The sequence below is a fragment of the Columba livia genome, chromosome 1 (assembly GCF_036013475.1).
Source record: "Columba livia isolate bColLiv1 breed racing homer chromosome 1, bColLiv1.pat.W.v2, whole genome shotgun sequence".
NCBI classification, from domain to species: Eukaryota; Metazoa; Chordata; class Aves; order Columbiformes; family Columbidae; genus Columba; species Columba livia.
The window spans coordinates 136,823,178-136,850,599 of NC_088602.1; the positions used below are offsets into that span (position 1 = coordinate 136,823,178).

General features: G+C 45.8%; 1 protein-coding gene across 20 annotated transcripts in view; it reads left to right on the forward strand.

Annotated features, from left to right (window-relative positions):
- The window catches only part of PPFIBP1 (PPFIA binding protein 1), a 119,409-nt gene that overhangs the window by 12,825 nt on the left and 79,162 nt on the right, over positions 1 to 27,422 (forward strand). For 18 of the 20 annotated variants that reach the window (XM_065050066.1, XM_065050074.1, XM_065050076.1 and 15 more), the window contains one exon: positions 20,527 to 20,602. The exons of 1 other annotated variant lie outside the window; for it this stretch is intronic. The gene's annotated coding sequence lies outside the window, so the exon portion shown is untranslated. Of the gene's footprint in view, positions 1 to 20,526; positions 20,603 to 25,781; positions 25,927 to 27,422 lie in introns of those variants that run through there. One more of the 20 variants, XM_065050070.1, reaches the window with a different exon arrangement.

Sequence of the window (27,422 nt, forward strand, 5' to 3'; positions counted from 1 at the left end):
TTGTTGGGTGGTGAGAGCTCCCCTGAAGCCAGCTGCCACAGAGCAGGCGACCTTGCTGGCTTGAGGAGCTGGGATTCACAGGGCCAAGGATACAACAGCACAGTCCAAAATTTTGTCGCTTGACATAAAACCAACCGAAAAAACCCTTCCAGGCTGTGAACTTTTGGATCGGGTGTGCTCAGCTGGCTGGCCATCCCTGGTGTGGCAGCTGTCTGTCTTGCAAGCCTATGTTGCTGTGCCTCTGCCTGGCCATACCAAACGTCCCCTGTCCTGTTGGCCACTCCTGAGAGCAGTGGAGAGGAAGCGTCCTCGACAGCCAAAGTGTGTGTGACTCTCAGGTGTCTCCATGGGTCCCGCTGGAGGATGTGCTCCTTATGTGTACTGCCACCCACCGCAGAGTCTGTCTTCTAAGTGCATGTCCCCCATGGGCGTGCAAGGAAATCCAGGGCACTGTAATTTATGCAGTGTCCTTTTTTTAATCCTTCTGGTCTAGCTTGTGCTGCAAAGCTTTGAGGCAGAGATTTTGCCTCCCCTATCTAGAGCCTTATGCCTGGATCTGGTTGATGTTTATACAGAAGTGCAAGGGCAGCCAAAGGTTCTCCAGGGCCTGATAGAAGCCATACATGAAATTAATCCAAATTAAACTGTTATTCATTCTGCGATAAACAGGAGGTTACAGCACGGGCTCGACATGCTGCATAGCTTTAAGACTACAAAGAATGAAAGTGAATCCCTCTCAAAAAGTTGGCTGTGCCTGGATGAGGCTTGACGAAGTTTTGAGACAAGCCAGTACACCAGTCTCACTGTGTAGGCGTTTGTGAGAAACGAGGCAGATTTGTGGGAAAGAACTGTGGGTATAGCGAGGCAGAGGGGTGCCAGAGATGGAGCAAAATTGCTGAACAAAACATAGATCTGCTCAGGGTGAATCTGTGGTGGTTGACCCACGTGCTCCTCCCTATGGGGGAGGGACAGGTCAGTTTGCCTGACCTGCCAACATGGGCCAAACTGGAGCTGGTTATCTTACGTGATGGGATTTTGTGTGCTGTTCCAGCATGCCTGTTTCCTCCTTGTGCTCCACAGTGATGGAGCATGTGGCAGGGATGTGGAAACCAGGAGGAAACAGTCTGGTTGGGGCAGCCTTTGGGTGGGTGGGAGACAGCCTCATTCTTGCTGCAGGGCCTCTGGTGGGGATCAGGGAATGCTGGAGGTTGGTTGGTGGCCAGATTGTCAACGAGGAGTTTGACACTTCTCATAGCAGTGGGAAGATGTTCTGCTGGGGCTGGCTCTGGCCCTCGTCCCCTTTTCCCAGCACTGTGGGGTGAAGGTGTGGGGCCTTCTCAGCAGTGATGGCATTAAGGACAGTCTTGAAGGCCAGGGTGATTTTCCCTGGATGGAATCAGAGTCAGCTCCCGGGGGCACCGAGCTTTTCAGGCTTGTGTCTTTGGAGTGGGCAGAATTCTGCCAGTGAGGCTTTTAGGCCTTATGAAGAACAAAAAGCACACAAAAATGCACATGCTCTGGGAGGTGTGCTGGTGTCAAAGAGCGGTGGAGGCAAGAGATGGACTGGTGTAATTTTACAGTCCAGTGTACTCCGGGCTTGAACAGTCAGAGCACTGTGATGTTCTGGAGGGTTTGCAGTGTCACCTGCTTCTCACAGGGCTGGGAGTGAGGAGGGCTGGATGCCACCTAGGAGTTTCAAACTGCAGGTCAGCAAGGGAGAGAAAGCAGTGCCCACACGGTCCGTCTGCCTCTCCTGCCTCAGCGGAGATCGTGTTGATGTTGTGGATGTAAGCAGACCTGCAGCCTTTCTGCAGAGCTGGGATGGCCAAGGAGAAGCATGTTCTGAGCAAAACACCAATTCTTAGCTCTGATGCTGTGCACTAGTGGCACCTGTATTGGAGAAAAGGAGCGATTCTGTTATACAGCATTTGAATTGCACATGTTGATTTTGTTTATGCGTGCTGCTTAGGAATAAAGGATGGGGGAGATACTGCTGGTGATGAGTAAGGAACTTTCTAACTACACTTCTGAGTCCCTTCTTCCTATGGGCCATATGCTCAGCGTTAGGACCATATTAACTATACTTGTGTTTGGATTTTCAGAGAACAGGCTTCCTCTTGAGACTTCCTATTTTAATTCACATTTGTGAAGTTGGATGCAGATGCTGCCTGTCAGGCTGCAAAGATTCATGTCCAGCTGTGTGCATACAGAGGGGGAGAGATATTATTTTGGCATCTGCTAAGACAACTTACTAAAAATAGGCGAAAGCCCATGAACCTGGAAATGCAGTTGTCCCAAAAGTCTTACTTGATGCATCTTTTTCTTTTTTTTCCTTAAGGAATATTTACTTGGAAGGTGCTCCATGTCTCAGCATTTGCACAAAAGCTAGTTACACTCATGCTGGAGGTGCTGCTGGGTGGACAGGGCCAGGCTAAGCTCTGTTTCTGACTCCACCGCTCATTCCCTCTGAGGTTGGGATAGGTTGCCTCTCTTGTTTTCACTGCTTTCCTGCTATTGGCCTTTTGTCCGTCTTCCCGCTTCTGGATCCCGGGCTCCTGTGAGAAAGAGCTGCCCGACCACGTAGCGTGCAGAGCCCTTGCAGCATACAAGGGCAGAAGCAACGTGGTTCAGGGAGGCACAGCTGATCAAACTGCATGTGGAGAAATTGGTGTGTCAAAGCGAGGGCTTTCCTGTGGTTTGGGCTGCTGCCTCTGTCCATGTTTTATGTATTCGGTAGAGGGAACCGCTCACATACCCTGGGCTTCTTTGTTGTTTTGAGTCTTCTCTGTATCTTGATTCTGTCTGTCTTTCTTTGCATCTTTTCCCTTCTTCCCTTTTGTGTGCATCCTCTGAGGTGGCCTGTACAGAGGAGTCTCTGCCAAGACCCTGTACAAGTTTTGGGAGTGGAACCACCAGGCTCCTTCATTTGCAAGGCTGGGGCCTCCAGCAGTGCAGAGCTGGCTTCATTTTAGGAAAACAGAATAAAGCAGATCAGTGTTAACTTGCCCTCACAGAGTTGATCCTGGCTGCAGCTCAGTTGGATTACTTTAGCAGGTACCCCGAGACTTCCAGATTTTAAGACTGCAAACAGAGCAAGCGTTTGCTTGGCTGTGCTTTTGTCATTGTTTTCTGTTCATTCACTGTGTCCTTGGAATAGTACGGGATGGTGTTAAATTTCTGGACAAGGCTTTGACCAAGATCTTCTGTCGAAATGCTTGATAAGCTACCTACTGTAATGCAGAATGCTTGTCTGTCTTTTTGCAAATTGAATTGTTGGAGAGCTTTTAGGGTTATTAAAAGATGCTTTGTGTTAATTTAATTTCCTATAAAAGACATGAACTGGGTGATTCAAATAAACAATGCAGGCACTTAATCCAGGTAAAAGCGAAAGGTTGGTATCTGTGCCTATGCAATACTTACAGGATTCCAGTGGCATTATGTGCAGGGAGGAAGTGTAAAAATATACACAAAAAATGCCACAATACTATTTTTCAGTTTTGAAGAAAGCATTTAATTAATGGGGAACCGAGTAATGGAAAACACTCAAAGCAAGAAAGGAGAAAGCATCAATTTAGTATCTTTGTGAGGTGATGGGAGGGGGGAATTTTTTTTCCCCCATTGAATTTTAAATGAGTTTAAAACTGTATTCCAGACAGCTTGTGAACAGTCAAGATTCAGTGGTGATTTTGAGAGCAGAAGGGCTATTATTTAGGCTTTTTGGCAGCTCGAGGGATCCTGGATTCAGGGTGCAATGCCTTCTTGCTCTGGGCAAGCATAACTGTTACCTCCCCCTCTCATTCCACAGGGACCAGCAACTTCACCTCCTTTTTTCCCTGCTGGGTTCCTTCAGAACTGAGTTAAGCCCATAGCAGCCTTGCAGCTTGGTACTGGCTTCTGGTAGCGATGAAGGGCTTGTCTGCCCGAAATACTGAATGGTCCTCTCACCACCCCTCCCCTGGTAAGCTGCCGAAGAGCTTGTGTGGAGAGGGGGGTCCCAGCTGTGCATCCTGGTGGAACTGACCCCTCTCAAATGAGTCGAGCTCAAGCATCCTTTAAAGAAAGGCTACTGCCCTGGATAGCAGTAGCAGAGCTTGCAGGATGCCAAAGGGTTCTGAATGTTCTGCTATATTTGCATATAGCACTAAACTTTAAAAAATAAATACATATTTTCTATATATAAATATTTATATGTATAAAAACATGTATGAAAAAGTTTTATTGCTCTCTGAATTAGTCCACAGCATATGATGGTGTTGTGCCCGTGCACATGGCAGGGGGAAGATAGCAGGGAACACTTGGAGGATTTAGGGATTACTCAGTCTTGCCTGCTTGCTCTGGTGCTTAGGTGTTGCTTAAATGTGCTTAGTCAAACTTTCACCTGTGTCACCCTGCCAGCTCAAGCTAAAAGCACCATGTTCCAATTAAAGACGCAGACAGGAGGTCAAGTGAGGGGCAATGATTAAGTTACTATTTCAATATAGACAAACTCTCTGCTAATTAGTCAATATTTCTAAGTCCCTTAACTGTGTTTTGTGAAGGAGATTTTCTGCCTGTCATCGCAGCTGCAGACTCTGCTCCATAAAAGTTCTGAGGAGACAGAGCCATGAAGATGATGAGGGGAGTGGAGCATCTCCCGTATGAGGACAGGCTGAAGATGCTGGGTCTCTTTAGCTTGGAGAACAGGAGACTGAGGGGTGACCTAATTAATGTTTATAAATATATAAAGGGTGAGTGTCAGGAGGATGGAGCCAGGCTCTTCTCGGTGACAACCAACGGTAGGACAAGGGGCAGTGGGTACAAACTGGAACACAGGAGGTTCCACTTAAATTTGAGAAGAAACTTCTTCTCAGTGAGGGTACCAGAGCACTGGAACAGGCTGCCCAGGGGGATTGTGGAGTCTCCTTCTCTGTAGACATTCAAAACCTGCCTGGACACCTTCCTGTGTAACCTCATCTGGGTGTTCCTGCTCTGGCAGGGGGATTGGACTAGATGATCTTTCAAGGTCCCTTCCAATCCGTAACGTTCCGTGATTTTAAAGAGGTGCCCTGTGCAGGATGGCTCCCCAGATCAGCAGTCCTCCGCTCCTGCACTTGCACAGCCTTTTGGTTCATCTCTCTGCTCCCGTGGAATGCATTTCGGAGCTGAGCGCTCTGCCCGCGCAGTGCGGGTATATCGAGCTGTTCCATGGCCGTGACCTTCCTCCTGTTCCCAAACGGAATGCTGCAGGTCATAGGAAGTACAGCTGCATCGCCTGGAGTCTCCTACATTCTTTAAAAAGATCTCCTGGGAATAAAGGCCCTTATTACTCTTTGTCTTAATTTTTTTTTTCTTTCTGTCTGCTAATAATCTTGACTTCTTGTTCACTGTCACAGTTAGAAGAGTTTCTAAGTGCATGAAGAAAATTAACTCCATTTCGGTGAAAGCAGCACAACTTTTTTTTTTCCCTTTTTAAAAAGACTGGGGAAATAATGGTTTATTTGTGTCTTTTTTTCTTTCTGACCTGCGTTTGCTACAGTATCTGTAGGGCAAATGAAGCTCCTTTTTGCTTCTTCCTGGCATAAGAATACCTTTAACATGAGAGAAACTATAAATATAAAATAACAAAAGTTATGGTTTGACCTTTATTAGTTAGGAAAATAGTGATGTAATGAAACGGCTACTGGGTGGACCAGTGAGACAAATCATATGGACCTTTATTTGTCATTTTCCTGGCTCTGCTCTCCAGAAAGCCCTGCACTTTGCCAAAATTAGTTCTTAACGCTTGCAACTACAGTGCCACATGGGGCTTTAAGTTTGTGCTCATGTAGGTGCTCACCTGGATGATCAGCCCCATCAAATTTTGACTGAGCAAAGCCAGGGGGATGACTGGTGAGAGGTTGTGACAGTGCTCCCTGCTGCCCCGTCTGTCCCAGAGCACTCTCGCCCCTCTGGAGCTGGTGCCCACCCCTGGGAGCTGCTGGCCAGATGTGCTGCTGGCCAGATGTGCTGCCTGCAGTGCAGCCCGTCTCCCTCCCTGGCTGAGAAGCTGGAGCAGGAGAGTGACGGGATGGGTGTGTGGTAGAGACAGCCTCTCTCTCTAGCCCAGGTTAGAGGCAGCCTCCTTGGGGAGGGCTGATGGGTGGCCAAGTGACCCCTCTCTCTGCCTTTGGTCTTCCTCCCCTTTCCCACCCCACCCTGCCCCTTCAGACCATCTCTGGGCTAATTGCAGCTGCTTGGGTGAGCAAATGGCTCCGGCTCCTGAATCAGTGGGTACACATACGTCTAGATCGTTCTCCCTCGGGGTTCGTGACTAGACTGTCTTCACAACTCCGACTATAAAGGATCTGTGACCGACATGAAAGGGCTCGGAAAACATTCAAAATGGGTTTAGCCCTGCCCTGGCACCTTCTCCCTCTGCTTTCATGATGTTCAAGTACGAGCGCCAGAACTTGGGTCTCTGGGACTAATCCAGCCTTGGCTCAAGGAGGTGGTTATTTAGGTGGTGCTCCATTAAGTCAGTGCTACAACCCTGTAAAAAGTGCCCTTTGAATCAAAACCTGTTCCTTTATGTTTAGATAGAGAAAATGCTCGGTGTTAGCCTGGGTTAGCAGACTCTCCTGTTGATCTTGTTCAGCGCTCTCTTATTTTCTTGACTTTACAGCGCTGTTGTGTCCTAATTAATTTTGGCTCTTTGGTTTGCACGGGGGCCATATGGGAAATCCCAGCTGCAATCCTCAAACTGCTGCAAATCTGATAGAAAGCATTGTTGTAAAGTGCTCTACTTAAGCAAGGAGCTGAGGAGACTTGTAGCAACTCATTGACCCTTTTGAAAAGACACTGGAGATGGATTATATGAAATTCAGCCTTCAGAACCATTTCCCAGACCCTCATGTGTTTGTTTGTTTGGTTTTGTCTGTACTAGCAAAGCTTATTTTTAACTCTGTTTCAGCACCTTTGTACGGAGGCTCAAAGATTACCCGTGCATTTATTAGAACTGACTTCACAGTGTTGGATTTGCATAGTCTTAACAATGTTATAACGTGCAATTTTAATTAAATGTATTAATAGTAGGGTCCTTGGATAGGAAGTCGAAACCTTAATTGTTAATACAGTACAATTAAGCTTCTAAGTAACCTAGCTAGTAATTACACAAAGCTCACTGCAGTATGGAAAGACTGTTTGGAAACACGGAAGTGTAGAGGTTTGTAAAATAAGATATTTGCAAATACTGACTGTCTGAATTTTTCTACTCTTTAAAAACAGTGTTCCCCTTTTGTCTTAAATAGTACTGCTTTTGCCATTCAGAGTTTGTGACTACAGCATATTCCTTTGCTTGAGGTGGATGGTTTTAAAGAGCTAAAGCAATGAGGTTTGTGTGTTGTGAGGTGCTGCAAGCCAGTGATTTGCTTTCTCTTCCTTGGTGAGCGATTACAGAAATTTTGAGGGCTCAGCAAGGACTTGGACTCAGTCAGAAAGCAAAATAATCTGTCGTGAACACTCTTGAGTTACCAGCAAGGCTGGATACAAATCTGTATTCCCTATTTTTGACTCACTTGTAGGGAGTGGTAGTCAGTGCAGGACAGTGATTATTTCAGCAGTGACCTTTTTGGGATCTGGAATATTTGTTGTCCAACAAAATGTTGAAAAAGCTGTAGTGAGATTGGCCTTTAAAGTTTGGATTGCATGCACAGGACGGTAGTCTTAGCATAGAGTAACAGTGCTGGGCTTGGGCTGCCTTTTCTTGCTTTACCTGAGGGAAGCCTGAGACAATATGGTAAAGAGATGTGCTGGAGCCCCTGAATGAGTTGGCAGCAGAGCCCTGAACCTGAAGCCAGCAGCTGGTGGTTTGCCAGACCACACTGCAGGGTGATTAGCAGACAGCGTTGCTGTGACTCTGGGGGCGAAGGGAGCTGCGGCAGATTGAGATCTGCATCACTCTCCTGCTGCATGTGGTACGGGTGTCAGTCGTGCTGTCCTTTCCTCTGCTTGTTTTACACGGGTGTAACTTGTTCTGAGCATCGGGTAAACTCCATTTACCCTGTGTGCACGGAGAGTTGAATTCTTCAGTACTCTCTCTTTTTAGAGGAAGGAAGTTTGTGGATTTCTTTTGGCAAGGAATGCCAAGTAAGCTCGAGATGTAAAGCTTCCTATATTACTCATCTTTTCCACACGAAACTTGATGAAACATTGCATGTCTCAGAGACGTTTTCTAATGACCCAACATATCTGGTTTCATACAGAGCATCTGAAAGAATCTTTTGGGAAGGAGAGCCATGGAATAAACTGCAAATGAAATCACTTTACAGCTCTGTCTCGTTTGTATTACCAGGGGGAGAGGAGAGCGATTACTTCTTGGCAAAACAGGCTACATAAGGGAATTCTGTATGAAGAGTATAATAACTGCCCTAATGAGTAAGAATCAGTGGTGCAAGCAGGAAGGGGAAATGCATTATCACCAGCTGCATTGCTGCCATATGTGTGAGGGGTACTATGGTTTAATGAGCCCAGCAGGACCTGTGGTAAGCTCTCTTAGTAATTTCATCTTGCAGCAGGTGATCTCTCAGTCTGTGGGTCCCTGGCTCGCATAAAGAAGGGGGAAAAAAATCCTGAATTAAAAAAGAAGGTGGTGGTGTGTGTTGGGAGCCCTGTGCTTGAGACATGTGTCTCTGCAGAAGAGAGCTAGCTGGCTTCTCTGTGCAGCAGGCTGTTCAGAGTTGCACACGCATCTTGTACAAACTCTTCCCATTCTGTCTCTTCTCTGCACTTCATTTCCCATGCTGTTCTGGTTCATCTAGATCACCCTCTGTAGAGCGTCGCCTTCATGTAGTCCTGTCGGATGCTTGTCTTGACTTGCATCTTCTTTTAAATACAGGGCTCCACAAGTTTGACATCTGCTAGACCTTGTCTTTGCTGGGGTTAGAGACATGCTATACCTAAGGGGTTACCTTGACAAGTTACACAAAAATAACTCTCTGGTTTGCCTTCTCCTGGACTGTTCAGTGAGGGGACCCTCATGTGTTCCTGGTTGTTAGAGTAAAATGTTTTCCCCAGTGGCAAGCCCCCAGGATGCTGGTGGTTCAGTGACAGACTTGCTAACTCTCTTTACTGTGCACAAGACAGTAAAGGAGGAATGAATGGGAAGTGAAAGTTGTGTTGGAGCTAGGTAGCTAGAGGTTTTTGTGGAATGGCCTTTGTCTCTTTTTGGGGCAGTGCTTCAGTTCCTAATGAAAATCTTAACAACTGGCTTATTAGGATCACAACAGCACTTAAGGCAGCCACTGGAAAGTACTTGGGTTCAAATTCGGAACAACTTACCTGTATTCTTATGTCTTCCTTTGTGCTGTACTCCATAAACCCCATGTCTTTGCAAGTGACAACTTGCCCTCTAGATAAAGCAGGAGCTGTATTTTACCATTTTTTTAAGTATGGGAGGCTGATTTTTCCCTTCCACAAATTTATAGGATTCTTAGGGGATATTTCAGGATAAAAGGAACTGAGGCAGAAACGTGCTGCCACCTGAAAGCCTCTTGTCCGTATCCTGACACCATCACTGAAACAACCTCTCATATTGTCTGTGGAGAGTAAATGAGAGTAAATCACCATGTTCAGTAATGAGGGTGGGTGGGATTGCAGAAGGTGAGAGGTATAATGGTGACATTCTCTGAAAAGGCTTTTGTCTGCTTCTCCCATCTCCCTTGCTTCCACCATCTCCTCCATGGGACAGCAACATGTGCTCCCAGGTATGGCTTGAGGGGACAGACTCTGCAGTCTTCCAGTGAAAGGCTTGGGTTTCACCCAGCCCTTTTGTGCAGGGGGTGGGACCTCCCTGTGCTCTACCACCCCTTAGAATATGCCCCTGAAAGTGGTCCTTTCCCCAGTTTACAGGATGGAAAATTATGAGATTAAGTGGCGTCGAAGTCTGTTTTTATGTAGCCCAAATTTTACGCAGCAGTTATAAATGTGTTTTGCTAAATTACTGTGTTTTTAGGAACATCCTTACGTAGGACGTTTAATAGAGACATCCTTGTGTAGGATGTGTGTGGTTTCTAATATTAACTGTCCCGCATGGGAAAGATGGTTATTAGGTGATTTGTAAATGAAGATACAGTGCAACACATACTTATTTGTGCACTTGTTTGCCCTCAGGATCTTATAAGTAGTTCTTTCACATCTGTCTTTCGTTTTGGAGTCTAGCAAAGTTTGCCTCTTTCCATAAAAAAACCAACCAACGTCCCTTCCACAAAACAAACCAACCAATTAAATATGAAATATTTATTTATTTGTATTTCATGTGAAATATGAAACGAGCTTTCACTGGGCTAGTTTCTATTTGGCTTCTGTCGTTGTTAGAGCTACTTGTTTTTCCATGAGAGTGAAAACAGGGTGGGTGTAGTACAAGAGTTTATAGGACAGAGTGGAAAGCTTGTAGGTGAAGACACTGCTTTCTAGGGTCAGATATCCCCACCTGGCTCTGTTTCAGACTCTCCTACGATGCATTTCTTGGTCACAATTCATCATGATTTAAGGCTTAATGTTGTTGTTGGATAACTTTATTTTTATGCTCAGGCTCTGTCTTGTTTCCAGCCCCAGTGTTTCGAAGCTCTGTTGTGTAAACTTCGCCACCTTGCTCTTGACACGCTGCAGTGCTTGGCTCAGAGCCCTGGGCTATAGGTGATGGTGCCCTGCTATTAATAAGAGAAGCCATACTATTGCAGCTGGAGAGCGAGCATCTCATCACGGGACAGATCCAGTGCTCCTGATGGGACCAGCATCTTCTCCACGCTGCTGTCAGGACATGTGTTGCATATTCTGGGGAAGCTGGTGCTGGTGACTTCTTAAGCTGTTGTGTAGTTGGTCTGAACTTGAAAGTGATGGTCTAGAAGGGGAAAGTGACTTTGCATCTTGTCGTTTATCCCATGAATCTTGTACTCTGCCTGCATCTTTTCTGTGCCTTGAACTCCATCCTTGGTATTTTCCCTGAGAGAAAAACTGTTGTTTCTGTTGTTGCAAGACACTGACCTCTTTAAAGGAGAGACTGAAAGCTAATGAAGTTTTTCCTCTGAGGATAATGCACTGTAATTGGTAGAGAAACAGTATTTAATGCTGGTAGCAGCATCCTTACTTACTCCTTAAATAAAGTGCTGTGATAGATTGATTATGAGGAAGATTCTTGAATAAAATCCAACTAAACCAGAAAGGCTTGTGGGGGTGTGGGGAGGAGGTATTTGCATTCTGCTTTCATGGTGTGGAAGCGTTCGTTTCTAAGAATTAAGGCAAATAAAATCTGCTGTCTGTCTGCTAGCAGCTAAGCACAGAGGGAGAGTGGGGAGAGCCTCACTTGCCACCCATAGCTGTGGGACTTGCCTTGGGGTTGCTCGGCCCTGGCTGGGGGTGGTTGCCCATCCTGGCTCTGCAGGGTGCTCCCCTTGCCCATCCTGGCTACTTGGCACCTCTCAGGGCAGTCACTGCTTGTTTCTGGCCCTCAGCCCTCCCATTCTTCTGACATAAGGATGATTTGATCGTACTTCTTGTCCCCTAAGCTGTCCAGGTTTATGATACGGAGAGCTCCTTGGGCAAAACAAGCCCACATAGGTTGCAAGTGATCTCGTTTCAGCTCGTAAGCTTGTGTTCCCTTTGGACTCCTTACAGGCAGCGTTCTTTGATCATCTTTCAGTAGCACCTCTGGGTTTCTTCCATTCCCTACCAAGAGCTTTGTGGGTTGCCGTGTGCATTTCTCCTTTCCTGGGATGAAGAGGAAGGTGGCTGCATTTGTAGGTGATGGTTCTGGAGAGGAATCTTACTTTCTGTTGCAGCTGTGACACAGGTGGATTTGAGGTGGGTCTAGTCTGCCCTGTCTCTTTCCCAAGCATGAGCTCGGTTGCTGCTGTGCTGGTTCTGTCCTGTCTGCCAGCTGAAGGCACGGTCCCTTTGTGGACCCAGCAGGTGCGTATCTGAAGGTGAAACACAGCTTGTAAATAACTAGCCCAGGATGTGATGGGAGAACGGTGTGTTGTGAGCTTTCCAGGGGGTGGAAGGAGGGCAGGGAAAGGACATCATTGTGCTTGTAGGTATGGAGCTGGCAAAGAGCTGCCACCAGCTCTCCCTAGTTCTTCACAGTTTTATCTCCACTGTGTGCTTTGTCCTTCTGTACACTGTGACCTGTGATCCTTCTCTTTGGACCTCTTCATTTTTGCTGTTGCTTATCTCCAAATTATCTTCCCCCTCCCTTTTGGCTTGGTCCGTGGTTTCTCTTCAGTGTTTCTCGTGTTGGCCGCACAGGAGTCAACAAGTGCGCTGGGTGGCCACGTGCAGATGCTGATGGAGCAGCTTCTGGGCCAAACAAAGCAGCGAGTTTTTGACTTCTTGCAGCAGTTTAACTCTGTGTGAAGCCAATTTAGGTGTGTCTCATTTACCTACATACTAATTTTTCCCAAAGATGTAAGAACATGACACCTATTCAGATCTACCTGCCTTCTGCCAAATGTGGTCAAAATTGACTAGCGAGCTGAAAATTTAATAGGGTGAGGACTGACAAACAACACTACCACATAAACTTAATTTCCTTTAGAATCTGGGCCAAAAATATGTGGTGAGGGCGTTTTATTCTGCAATCATGTGCTTTAAAACTGTGTGGAACAATGTGATTAGTAGAAATGGTATTTTCAGGATTATTTGCTTGGTGTATGCAAACACAACAGCTGAATCTTGTGTGCATGTATATTAACACATAACCAACTTAAAAGGGCTGAAACAACCCAAGTGTCTGCATGGAGAAATAGCAAAAGAAATGTGTAGAAGTTTTACTTGTGAAGCTGGTAAAGCATTTAGTTATGTTGATCTTAATTTCTAGGTTTTTTAACTCAAATCTTTTGGCTGTCTCTTCTTAACAACAACAATAACAACAAAATAATGTATTTTGTTTCTTTTCCTGGTGTTTTTTTTTGTTTGTTTGTTTTCTTGCTGTTTACATAGCCTCCACCTCACTTCTCAGCTCTGGCAACACAGAGTTTGGATGTGTGTGCCTTACTAACAGGATTTTATAAGTTTGTGCTGTTGGAGCTATTTAAGTTCCTTTTAGGAATTGGTAAAGTATTGCTGTGACTGAACTTCAAAGTGAAGGATGCCCATAACAATTCAGGATAATTGTTGGGCAGGCATCTTCCTGGAAAATGTTATGGTAAATCTTATGTGTGAGCCTGATCCCTTTTTTATTAAGAAATGTCATGTGCTTATTTCCAGTAGAGTTGGGAAGGAAGGCAGAAACCAGTGTGAGGCAACATGGGTCAAATTAAGAAGATGAACAACACTGATAGAGCAGCGGCTTTTGCATTTGATGGAGCATGCCAAGGTTAAAGGTGTGCCATAAACCTCTGGCCAAGAGGCACCTGGAGGCTTTTTTTGGCTCGTTTGCATGTGTAGAAGAATAAGGCCAAACTGGTGCCTGTGCGAGAGAAAACACTGTGATAATATTTTCCTGTTAGTTTAACAATAGCAGCGTTACAGCCCATTGTGATCATCTCACCCTAAAAACAAATTCTTGCAGCCTCTTGGCTTCCAGTACCAGGGCTGTTTGGGATATCAACTGGTAAATGGTATTTCTACAAAGGCAGAAGTGATGCCTGAAGGTGGCTGCCCACCCTGGATGCTCTGGCTTGCCATGTGATTAATAAGATCTTGTCAGCAAACTTTACATAACTACGAAAGAGGCTGAACACTGACAAGACTGTTATTTGGTGGTATCTAATTTGTGCTATGGAAAATGTCTTCCAGGAGGTTGAATTCTCTTGTAGCTGATTTCACAGACTGCATCACGCTGCTTCCATAACGTGGGCTCTGAGGGCATGAGAGCTTCAGTTAAGTTCATAAAATTATCCTCCTTGTTTTACAGTCACTCCTACATCTTCCGTCAACTGATATCTGCGTTTTCACAGGTGATAAACTGCATATAACCTGTTGCTTTGGCTTGTAAAATTAAAGCACTAGCTGATAGAAACTGCACGGAGTGGCATTCCAGTTCAGAGATGGACTCTGATTAATATAAAATTAGTCAGGGATTAGTCATAATTTTTTTCCTCGCATAAATCATGTCTAGTATTCACTTAAAATCTGATAAGTTAGTGATTTGAAAGCTTTTATTTAAACACACTGCAGTTTGTTCTTGTTGCTGATCTTACAAGCACTTCATTAAATGGTCTGTCTGATGTTATTTGTCTCTGACTCAGGAGATTATTTGTAATATTTTATTACGCTTCCAGAAAGCGTTTCTTTGCTGTGGCAGTTGGATGTGTTGTCTGTATCCTCCAATGTTGGTGTGTTGATTCAGTGACATTTCTACTTGTACTTTGTTCAAATGTACTGTTTTGTGGTGGGAAATGTTGTATGAGGTATCAGCTGCTTGAGTCACTGGAATTAATGATGTGGTTAGTTTTGCTCCAGTCCCTTTAGTTTTCACTTTAGGTTTCTGTGTGTGCCAGACCCCCCAGCTTTGGATTGAAACTTTTTTAAGCCCAAGGCTGACACTTGCAGGATGGACAAGTACTGGTTTGGGTTTCAGCTGTGGGTGCAGTAGTATCCAAAACCAGATTGACTTGTTAATGTGGAGGCTCTGTATTTTTTGACTGCCTCAAAAGGTGTGCAACCTTCTAGAAAACAAAAATAAAGATAACGGCTAAAGCATCCATGTTTTATGTGTTTGTCTAGGCTGTCCCATTGTAAATAAGAGATCTATTACGTGGTCTGCAGCAGCTGAAAAATGTATCCAGGGACAGGGTGATTTGAATGTGACAGAAATTGCATGTTGGCAGGTGGTAGCTGGTGTGGATAGGTGATGTATACGAATGTGGGGAAATTATTCAGTTTGCAGCCCTAATTACTTCCATTCAGGTTCAAAACAGCCTTTGCCAAAAGGCCTTTTACAAAAAATTGTACCATTAACATACCAAAATAAAAAGACATCCGTCAATGACTTTTTCCATGGAAAATGATTAGGCGCCCATATCATTCAAACTATGAGAGTTTCTTCATTGTTTTTCTTCTTGGCTTTAAATTCTCTGCCCACTTTTCCAAGGCAAGATAAGCGGACACAATCAGCCTGCATTGGTGACTTCCTTGGAAATATATATGTTAGTAATATTCCTTCATAAAACTTTGAGTCAAGTTATATCTAGTAGCTATTGATTCATTCATTAAAGGAAAAAAATGAAAAGGAAAAATAATCTATTAATGCAGACTAGAGGCAGAGTACACAGGCATCAAATAGGCTTCTCAAGCAAGAATATTCTCAGTGTAAGGGAAAAATAAAAGAGGTGCTCTGTATTGCTCAGGAAGGCTAGGTATTACTACTGGAAAGGCTGAAAGTGAGTGGCCGAGTTCTGCACAAGTAATTTCTAATATATATGGATCTGGGTGAAGCTGAATGATGAGGTTGTAGAAGCTCCTGTGCGTGACTTGACAAGGAGCCGTGTCTGCAGGAGCCTCTGTGTGTGCTTGTCTGAAGCCACAGCTTGGTCGAACTCCTGCAAGCATGCTGGGCTGTCGGGAAGAGGTGTCTTGGCCGTGGGTGGAGGGTGACTGGAAGAAGCTGAGCACTCGCTTGTGTTTTGTTGCTTAGAGGGGGGTGCATGTGGCACACATGGGGTCTGCAGAGGAGGCTTGATGGCAGAGGAAGTTTCTTGCCACCTCATCTCCTGGCAGCCAGACAGATCTCAGAAGAGATCTGAGCCATGCTACCTTGAGAAAGCAGAGGCTATTGCAACCCAGCTCTGAAGGGACGAGAGGTCAGGATGTGTGTGGAGCTGCTGGAGAAGCACCGACTGTTGTCAGAAGGTTCCTGGAGAGGCAACCATGCCTGCTTCCAGCCGCCAGTGTTACAGGCAGCATCTGCTTCCATTACAGGTCAGGGCAGCTTCTCTGAACCTTCACCATTGATTTCAAGAAACACTCATAGAATCAAAGAATCATAGAATGTTCTGATTTGGAAGGGACCCACAAGGATCTTTGAGTCCAACTTCTGTCCCTGCACAGGACAACCCCACAGTTCACACCATGTGTCTGAGGGCCTTGTCCAGTCTCTTCTTGAACACTGTCAGGCTTGGGGCCGTGACACCTCCCTGGGGAGTCTGTTCCAGTGCTCCACCACCCTCTGGGGGAAGAACCTTTTCCTAATGTCCAATCTAAACCTCCCCTGGCACATCTTCCTGACATTCCCTCGGGTTCTGTCCCTGGTCACCAGAGAGAAGAGATCAGTGCCTGCCCCTCCTCCTCCCCTTGTGAGGAAGCTGTAGCTGCCATGAGGTCTCCCCTCAGTCTTCTCTTCTCCAGGCTGAACAAACCAAGTGGCTTTAGCTGCTCCTCATACGGTTTCCTCTCCAAACCCTTCACCAACTTCGTAGCCTCCTGGACACTCTCAAGTAGCTTTAAGTCCTTTTTATTCTGTGGCACCGAGACCGGCACCCAGTGCACCAGGTGAGGCCGCACCAGTGCAGAGCAGAGCGGGACAATCACCTCCCTTGCCCGGCTGGCAATGCTGTGCTGGATGCACCCAGGACACGGGTGGCCCTCTTGGCTGCTAGGGCACACTCCCTGTATGGGAAACTGTGGCCACCTTTTGTGCTGTCCCCTGCGGCAGGCTGAGCTTTGCTGTCCGGCTTATGCTGTCCTCTTGCAGCTGCAGCCCTTCTGCCCAGGTCCCTCCTTCCTATGTGATTTCTTGGTGCTGCAAGTCCCAAGTCCATTGCCCAGATGACTTGCCTACTTGCCCTCAAGGTATAAATGGTCCAATTACAAAACCTGGTAATGGAGCAGGGCTGGGCCTTGTGTTTGATCCAGGTGTTTGTGTGTACAGGAAGCTTTTGCGTAGCTCAGGAAGTGCTTCAGGGTTGGATGGGGTGGTGGAAGATGCTTCTTTGAGACCTGCCGCCATGTGGAAGGTATCACCCAATTTTCTTTTAAAAATGTAGGAAGAATGTTGTTGTAGCTTTTTAATTGAAACACAGACATGCAGACATGAAGTAAGAGTGTAGGAAGGAGGAGTTTTTGTTTCAGTTGAATTGAGCTGTGACTACTTGAGTCCCATGTTACAGAGTCATTTTTTAGGTTTTAGTAGAAAGGAGGGGCTCTTTCAGATCTGGTAACTCAAATAACTTCTTTTCTTGATGAGAAATGATTAGGCAAAGCAGATCTTTATGTAGTGGAGAACAATCATAAACTAGATGATGTGCTTGTAGTCTCTTGCATTTTTCCAAAAATGTTCCTGAAACAAAGCTTCTGATAGGTACAAAGCAAACAAGTAGTCCTGCAGGCTTTCCTGTTAACCATGCCCCTAAACACAGTGCAACATGTGAATTTTTCAGATCTTTAGGCACAGGGTTGTGACCTGTTTAAATTCATGCAGCATGTAATTGATTGCAATTGTGCTTCTTGAATTTGAAAAAGAAATGGGTGGCTATCGTAGAAAACCTTCGACTGGCAAGGTAAAATGTTATTGCTGAATGTGCAAGATTATAGGATTAGGCAAAAATGTCATGCAGCTCTCTTTTCCTTTGTCTTTATGTTCGTTTTGCAGTACTTTTTTTCCTAGGGATACTGGAAAGGTTCCTTCAGCACATCTATATTTTGTGATGTTCTCTGTAGGAAAGCGGAAACCCAATTAACTTTCATCTCACCTGGTTTACCTAATCCTGTGCTTCTTAAATGATGATTCCTAAAAATTGGCTCCTGATTATGAGTGTGTTTTTCTGGGAGGCTGTTTTTTTGATACTGAAATTGAACTTACATTGAGCTTGGTGGAGATCTTAACTCTTGGTATTGAGGCTGGAGAACTCCCACCCCCCAAACGCCTGGCTGCTTGTGTGTCCTCCGATCGTGGCTTCGTGGCACATTTGTCGTGTGTGACGTGAGAGCAGCTATTCCCTCAGTTGCCATTCTTGGATGATAATTTACCCTTTCAGCTAAACCAGAAAAACTCCACCCTTTCCCAGAAGTCCAACAAGTCCCAGTTTTCACACAGTGTCCTTGAGCTCCAGGCTTCCCCTGGGGGCTACCATCCTTCTTGGCATCCTGATGCAGGTTGCAGGGTGAATGCCCTTAGATCTCTGCATCCTGTACCCCATCCAGCCAGGAGAAATACTGGGGTGAATATCACAGCTAGCACTATAGGAATTCCTTTTGAAAACAGTCTTCAGAGCTGAGGGTGTGCAAGAGAGGTTTCTTTAGTTGTAGGATTAGAGGGAGTCTGAGATTTCTGGGGAAGTTCATTAGTAAAACCTAAATCGAGTTTGAGGAAGGAAGGAAGTGGGGGGTAAGGACGGTGGGAAATGTAGACCCTAGCAGCCTTTGAAACAAACTGAATCCTTGTGGTGACAGCTCACGGGGTAGGGTCTAAGACAGTTCATTCACTTTTGAGAAATGTAAGCAAGCGTTCCCTTCCTCATTAGACGGCGAGTGGACGTACAGCTTGCCCGAGGTGTGGGCTGTGGGTGTGTTAACGCTGACTCTGCTGAGAAGGAAATGACTAAACTTTCAGTCAAACCACAGTAACAAAGAACATCTTTGATTTACCGAAATAGTCGTGGTAGGGAGGCTCAGGAGCAGCTGTGGTGCTGCTGGCGCCCCACGTCGGGAAGAGCAAATCCGCCCTCATGGGGAGCGTGACTCTCCCATCCTTGAACACTGCGCTGATGGAGGAAGACAGACCTGGCAAGAAAAGGAAGGAGCTTCGTTCTGAAATGCTGCTGGGACTTTCCCATTGGGGTATCAAGAGGGGCAGAGCAGCTGTGACAGCAAGCAGACGGCCGGCCCCCAGCAGCAAGGCACAGCATCAAAATCCCACCATATTCTACATCTCCTTCCTGTCTGCCCAACTGCTGCGTGTGTGCCCTGGCAGCCCGGGCAGCGGGAATCCCAAAGATCCTGTCGATTTGTTAACCTCTCCTGGCTCAGCTGGAGTCAAGTATTTGGAATGAAGGGGAGAAGCTCTGTCTAATTATGGGTTTTCCATTTCAGCCCTTGGTATAACTTTAAACAGACTTAAAATAACACTGTTAACTAACTTTTTTCCCCTAGCTGTGTAGCTTCGTAAATGACATTCTGCAATACCCTTTATAGAAACCTCAAATGTTGTTTTTTTTTCCCCCCGCCTTCCACATTTTCTCTTTTTCCATCTGACAGATGTTTTTTTCCTGTGTTGCACAGAGCTCAGTACATAATTATTCTGCTGCAATAGCCTGAAGCCCAGTCCTGTGACAGAGTCTGCTTGTACAGACTCATATGTCCCAGTTGTTTGTGTTCTGTGTAATATTTTTTTCCTGGTGTGTTTGTTCAATCTAGTCTAAAAAACTACTCTGACAGGCAATGAACACCCAATTGCTTATATGCCCTCAGACCATCTATTATAGTAGTTTAGTATCTAGACCTGAAAATGCTTTTTTTTTTGTGTGTGTGTGTGTGTGTGTGCTCATCTCCTAGTCATGTGCAGGCTGAGTTCTCTAGGTTCTGGTTTATACCTTCTGGATATTTGCAGTTGGTCTCTGTTGCTGCAAGTCAACAACTAGTTAGTCTGTGTCTCTTTAGCCCAGCGTTGTTTTTTGAGCTGTTTCTTTGTGTTCTGATCATGTTGCTTGCTTGTCCTAAACTTCTGTCAATTTGACAAGATCTGTTCTTGGCCTGATTTTTGTTTGGAGAGCAGCATCTCAGCACGCTGGCAGTGTCCCAGGTGGAGGTACGTTGGAGCGTTCCTGGTTGTTTCAGTCCTTCCACCAGCCATATTTCACGGAGCACCCATATGAGTTGCTGATTCTTAAGTCTCTTCTAATAGGAGCTCATGTAATTGTCTAGGTTTGGAAGGTGTTTTGTTTTGGTTTGGAGTTTTATTCCCCAAACTTCCCTTCTGCATTTTGAATTCAAAGTTTACCCAGAACCTTCTCCCAGAACAATTTTCTCAAGCTTCCCCCACCAAATAGCTCAACAATCTGTAGATAGAGGAGGCACCTGTGACTAAAACTTTCTGTCAAACCGCAGTAACAGAGAACATCTTTGATTTATCAAAATAGTCATAATAAAGAGACTCAGGAATAGCTGTTGGGAGTGAGTCGTAAGGTTGGTTCAGTACCATGGGCTGCTCTGGCTTCACTTCACACTCTGATCTCCAGATGTTCAGCACTGTGGGGTCCTTGGTTGGTGTTTTTGGAGGTCTCAATAGTGAGAAGGAAGCTTTGCAAGGCATCATTCACCACCTTTGTTTTGCTTCATACAAGTGCGATCAGCTGGGGAGGTGGAGGGCAGGCACAGACCAACTGTGTAATGTAGAAATATTGAGAGATAATGTTGCTGGGAATTACTTGGAATAAACAAACTCATTTCCCCTTTGTACATCAGTTGTCATCCTTTAATCTCTTGGTATTGGCTTTTTTTTAAAATGCTGTTATATACGTCATCCACTGTGCTTCCTGTATCCTGTGTCACTGTGATAATAAACTTTATAAGGTACCACTGTTAAGTTGCCTCAGAGTTTATAGTGATTAATTAAATTCTTTATTTCTCCCTTTTCAGTGTCAGAAGTTTATATGGATCAGTGATAGTTGCTCAAGAGTGACAGTGGACATCAGCATTAAGTCTGCTCCTCTGGGTGAGTAATCCAACCCGCCCCATTGCTGATGTCTTACATTTACATATCTGCTGTTTTTTTTTGCTCAAAACCATACACAACAGCTCCTGTAGGCTTCTATTTCAAATGTCATTAAAATAATGCTGTATATGGTGTCCAGCAGCACTTGTAGGAGAATGTCATGCTGCTTCTGCTTGTATAGACATCTGTTTGTTTGGTATCTTTTAAAGGACAGCCATCACTTAACACAGTCTGAACTGCTTTTTAGGTCCAGGGAGGCTTTCCACATTTTAAAAACAGTGGCTGTGGAGTTAACGTATGGACTGTGGCAGAGTAATGAAGCATATCTTGATTATCCAAGAAATTAAACTCAAGTGGCCACTGGAGCTGCTCTGTGGCTTGTGATGGGCTCCAGCACGAGGCCCACCAGACTTGCCCTGCCTGCGTGATGCAGCTGCGCTGGGCACGTGCAGTCGATCTGACTCTGCAGGTCTTTGGCAACATGCAGAGAAACTGTCAAGAGCTTTCAGATTACTGGGGCATGTTCATGTGGAAGTGCGTTCAGCAAAATGGACTATCTGTTGCATTAGCCCTTGGAAATGGCCCGGTTTAGTTGACTTCAAGGAGTGGCATTTTGCATTCGGTCTAAGACTGATTTGATCCAAGTAGCCTAGTGCATGTCAGAGCTGGCAATCTGGTCTTGGGAATGGCTATTCCCCATCTACTTTGTTTTGGATATTACAGTCTGATCTGGCATGATTTAGCATCCTAAATTCCAGTTGGCTCTTCATGTGGAGATCTGGGTCAAGTTGCTTCAGCCATGCACCCTGCAGCTGGGATGTCCTAACCCCGTAACACCGCCACTGAGCTCCCAGCTGTGTGCTTGGTCTCTGCTTCTGCCTCATGTGGTTGCTCTGTTTCATACTCTGTACAAATGCTTGCCAAAACCTGCTTCTACTAGTGTGCTTCATCCTTTGTCTTGGCTTGCTGCCCTCCAACTGCTCTCATCTCTGAACCCCTCATTCTTGTCTTATCCCTGGGTGAGGAGTGTGGTATTTGCTTATACCGTACTCTCTGAGGCGGTGTGTGTTAGCTCACTGGAGAAGCAAGCGTAACTCCCTTCCTGTGATGCCTTCATAAGGCTCTGGTGACTGACTTCTTCACATGTCCGGGGCCCCTGAAAGTCTACCTGCATCAGCTGTCAGCTTCTGTCCCACAGCTATACTGGGCTGCTTCTTGACTTCTTTGCTGCTTCATAAGGCTGTCTTCCCACTCCAGCTGGAATTTGTTGCCTTTTGTCTATGCTTTCTGTGGGATGGATTCCTTTCCTGTTCCACTGCACACTCTGATGTTCCCTGTGCTATCCTGGGGCCAGATGAGATGGTCAGTGGTGGCTGCTGTTCCTCATGAGGTTAAAAGCCTGTGACCCCAGGAGGTGCACAAGTTTGCTAGCAGAGATGTTGGGCTTTGGAGAGGGCAGCAAACACCTCCTCTGCTGCCGAGGACCAGTGCTATGCCACCACTGAGGGCTTGGGGCTTTGGTCATTGCTGCTCCCTAGTGCTGCCCTGCATCCCTAGCTGTGCTGCAGGCCCGCAGTAATGCGAGGACTGATGTCTCATTTGAAATGTTATTTCCCTTCTCTTCCTCCGTTTCTCTCTCTATAGCCTTTGGAAACATCTCTTCTTGGATCTCTGAACCTTCCCGCACTAAATCACTGTGTGTGAGCTTTCTCTGGGATTCACAGGCTGCTTGGGGTCTTGTACTGGACCTGGAAAGAAGTGGGTATTGTTCCATGTTTGTCAGGATCCCTAAACTCCTGTACCAAATGCTTTTATTCTCTGGGTTTTTAGTCAAGAGGTCTGCTAGCTCCAGAAGCAGTTATCACCTGTTATCTCCTATCCTAGTCACATTTCTTCAGTTTTATTGCTGCTCATCAGGGTTTCTGGGATCACCCTCCAGCTGGCCCTGCACTCCAGCTGGATTTGAGTTGGTCGTGGCTGTAAAACCATTCTTAAAAGTTGGATGTTGGCTGGCAGCCACGTTCTGCTGGATGCGTGTTTGGAGATTTTCATTCTGCTGGCATCACTGTGCAAATGTCTTGCCTTCGCTGGAAAGTCTCTACCTCTTCAGTCTCCAGATGCTGTGCTGGTTTCCCCTCCCCACGAGCAGCAGAAGTTTTGGGACCTAAATCTGCTTCGTTTCCTCTGTCACTTGTGCTGTTGCTCCTTGGAAGGGGTGTGTGTCCGTGCCCATCCAAGGCTGTAGCAGCAGGTGCTCAGTCCTCCTTTCCGCATTCCCATAGCTCCAGTACTGTTGCGTTTCTGGTATTTGGAGGCATGCTGTTTAACTCGGATCTGCTGCCCCTAGCAATCAGCTGGAAAGCTGGATCTGACTTCTCTGGCTGCTGCTTGCTTTCACCGTTAAACAAGTAAATAAAAGCCTCTTCCAACAAGATGGCAAGAAATTCCCGTGCCTGACTCAGCGCTGACAGGAGCAGGGGGCTGTTGTTCCCTCTCCGGCAAGCACCGTGTTGAACATGGTGCAGGCAGTCCAACTGTGGCCCACAGCAAGGCAGCGTGTATAAATAATCCTGACAAGCTAAATAAGGCTTTTAAAATAAACCTTAGCACAGCGAGCGGCTTTACTGTGGTGCCATGAAGACGCAGAAACCCAGCTGTGTCTCTGTAGCCAGATTCAGTCATGCTTCCTGCGGCCGCTGATCTTTCCTAGCAAAATCCCCACAGGTTTTCAGGTACGTTTTCACCTTGCTCCACTGGTTCCTGGGACTGCTTTGAGTTCAGTCTGCGCTCAGTGGCGGCAGATTGTCTGGGTGTCCAAAGCTGAGATGGAGCGTGCACATGCAGCACTGAAATAGCACATGTCCAGTCCGCCCTCTTACAGTGCCTATGTGCAAAGGGCAAAAATTAGTATTTGTTCGTTTGTTTTTCCCGGTGTCACATTGAATATGGGAGGGAAAGAAGTGCAAGGCTACTTCTGTGCACGCCTCATTATTGTGTTTGTTAGCAGTTGATGACTTGTCCTGCAGGGTCTAGCCCACAAACAGCTTCACTTGGGCTTTTAATAGTTGTGCTAAACTGGAATGTTCTCAAAATAGTAATAATTTGGATCATTTCCCCAGAGCCTGTGGCTGCTCTGCATGTTTACGGGAGGCGTAACGCTGCCTGCAGTTGGGGCGTGGGGGTCACCCCCAGCCCTGTTCCTGCCTGGCTGCTGGAGCAGCAGGGCTGTGGTGTGCGTGTGGGGCAGGCGTGGGGCAGAGATCCGTGGGGGACAGGCCATGGGAGTGGGACAGGTGTGGGGCACGGCACAGCTTCGACTGCTGCAGCTTCAGGGTACCTGGGATATTGCTTACACGTTGATGTGTTACCCAGGTCTGCTGTGCAGTGAAGGGTCCAGCACAAGGTGAAATTCCTCAATTGTAGGAAATGCGGCGCCTCGCCCAGACATCCCCCTGCCATGAGCCAGTGTGTTGTCAGAGCAGTATCAGGGCATTAAATGACATGAGGATGCTGATCAAAAGCCACTTCTGAGCTGACTCGCTGCTGAGTTTGGTAAGAGATAAACCCCAGAGATCTACTTATTTGAGTTAACATTTATCTTGTGTGAGCGATACCTCCTGCCCAATGTAAGGCCGTGAGCTGAGCAATGATCCTTGGACTGGAAGGGATGGGGAAGGAGAGCGCTGCCTCAGCAGGTGGTGGTAGGGATGGAAGGAGGCAGAATTTTTCTGGTTGTTTTTTCCTGCCTTTCTTCTGAGAGGCAATATTGCTGCTTGCAGAAGGCAGTATGTTATTATGCTTTTGCTCTTCACATTTTATGTGATGTGGTTTGAGTAATGTTAAAGTAACTTAATGTTATGCTTACCCATGGTACTGATCATGGCTCTCTAATATAAATAAATCTCTGCAGAGACAGAGGGAATTGCATTTATCTGTAATAGTTAGCATACTGCCCCGTTTATCTAGCATGTGACCTCTCTGTAGCACACAGCATTTCCCTGCCTCCCTCCCATCCGGTCCTTTTTATTTAATTGACTTTCCCAGTCCTGACAGTTGCTTTATATTCAGAAAACATAAGTTAATCCCCCACAAAGCTTTCAAATCTAATTTCATTTCTTCCCTTGCTTCTTTGAGAATTTTTTTGCTCTCTTCCAGACTGAGAATGCAAATATTCCCTGTTCATTTAGGCAAGCTTATTTTTGTGTGCAGAAACCTGGGCAAATGATATGTTTCTTTTCTTGTATTTATCACCCTGTGAGGTTTATGTGTTGGGAATAATCTTTGTGAGCTGGAAGAAGATTGTCCAATCTGTTTTAAGATGCCCCAATTTCTGAGTATTGCATCTCATTAGGAACACAGTTGGCTGTTTGCATGGCTTTTTTCTTGTCCTATATAGCTTGGGGGAGAAAATATATCATTTCATCATCTAGTAATAATGCTTGGTACTTTGCGTCTTCAAAGAACTCTGTGGCTATGAATGGAATAATTTCTATAACATTATGTGGTAGTTTCTAATTATTATTTGCCCCATTTTACAGATGGGGAAAATTAATAAGAAGTCAAGTGGCCTTGGGCCATGAAACAAAATCAACTTGAGGTCCTGGCTCCCTGACTTGTGCTAGAACAGCACCACACCTCTTGTTTAAACTAAAGAGGGAAAAAAAAGAAGGAAAGTATTCCCATCAAAAACAAAAAGAAAGGGAGAGCTGTTCTTGCCTAACCTTTTTAACTATTTAGTTAAGTCCATTAGTTGGTGGTGTTTGTTTGGTGTTTGTTTTAAATATGTTGTGTAACTTACTGACGTGGTTGTCACTTCTCAGTGTGTGGTTGGGGATATGCGAAGAATTGTCTGGAGTTTATAAAGCTGAAGCCGCGTGTGGATTGGGCTGGGGTTGTTGGGGAGGGGAGGGTGTTGCTCAGCTCTGCTGCCTGGGGGATGTTGCTGCTCCTTCCCTCCTCTTCCCCCTGGAACTAGAAGCACTGGAAACCTTTTCTGTAATACTTAGAATTGGCGTGTCCCCCGTCTTGTTTTCCAGCTGAGACTGAGATGGGAAGAGTGAGGCATCCTAAATAAGGACTGAGTTAAGACGCAACATATATAGAAACTGATCCTCCTTGACTCACCCACCATGTGCCACGCTAGGGTTTTCTTTTTTTCCTAGTGTGCTCTAGTGGAAGTTGTTGGCTCAGAGTGGTGTCTGGGATTATTTCATTTGCAGAAATAACTTTGTACAACTGCACTACGCTATAGGACTTGGTGTGGATTTACAGCTGCTTAATTAACTGACAAGACCCCCAAATGTGTTGCATGCCATATAGAAAAGGTGAGTGTCATGAGTAGTGAACTGCGGAATTACAAGCTCTGTTACAGAGGAAGTCACGGTAACAGTGTTGTTGTCTACTTGTTCAAAGTTAGCTAAAACTTATTTTTTCAGGAATTTTTGCCTTTTACAAAGGTGCTTTGGAGCACCAGGCAGTGTTAGAACAGACTAGTCCTTTTGGGGGGACAGGTAATCTGCTTGGTGAAAAGTGGCTTGGTGCAGAGGAGCATGGAAATCACATGTAGAATTTCTTCATCTTTCTTTTGAAAATCCTGTGGCTGCTTCTCCACAGGTTCTCAGAGGTTCCCTGGCTACCTTCTGGCTGGTTTCAGATGCTGTGTTTGATAAACTTTCTGGCAAAAGTTTTGCATGACTTAACTTTATTCTGGGCATATTCTGCTGGTGAAGGCGGTGGAGAGAGCAGCTGTCTCCAGCCATGCACTCTGTCTGGGGATGCAAAACTTCGCTGAGCCTTTTTTAAGGGCTCAAGATTTAACTCCAAGATTACATTTAGCTTTCTGTTTCTGATGAACGGGACAGATATTCTGATGCTTTAGATGAGACCTTCAACGATGGACAGCAGCACCAAAGTATCATGTCCAGTTTTTTTCGTCTTTTCCTTTGAATCTTACGTAGCTGGTACCTCGTTTGTTCTTGCTCCCTTCCAGCATTGAGCAGAGCGGTCCTGAGCCACAGCGTGCTCACAGGGCTCCGGTGTACCCAGTGTTTCTCATGATACATGAACTGCTGATTATTCATCAGCTGACTTTTTGAAGGGCTGAATGTGGCTTTTCACAAATCTGGATGTTTTTCCCTTTCTGGGCTTGGAGAGCCCTCAGGGCTGGGCTGGGACCTGCGTTTCTCAGCAGCAAGAGCAGAGCAGCTGGTATGCAGGCTTTCACGCTTTACTTGCAGCACTTGTGGTGAGGTCTTTGTGTCCCTCCTTTGTCATCTGACAACTTCTCTCCCTAGACTTTGATTTCAGCTGCTTGGAAGAAACGTCAGCAGCTCAGGCATGTGGGGAGCTGCATGTTAGCCTCGGGCTGTTTTGTTGTATTTAGTTTTTAAAATGTTGTGTTTTGTAATTTTTTTTGAGGTGTTGCATCCAGAAATGGTGAGTGCTTCCAAGAATGTGTTTGGGGCAAATTGCTCATATCATGCCGATTCCTTACCAAGGAAATATTTCGAGATATTTTAGTATCTCTGTGTGTTACTTAAGCATTTGAAATTAAGAGAGGGAGGGAGCTACCTGACTATCTGGATGCTTCTTCCTTCTCCTTTCTGCCCCCCCCAATGCAAATTCACCAAAACTCGGGTAACTTCTTATCTGTGAGAAGAACTGCGTGTCCTTCTGCTCACCAGAGTTGGATCCTGTGCCTGGCTTCACGTGGCAGCTGCTTTTTGGAGCACCATCGCCCTAAGGTCTAACACAGCAGTCGTGGGGCTGAAGTGACTTTTCCTGCCATTGCCTGTTCGTGGTTGTGCCAAGCTCAAGTACT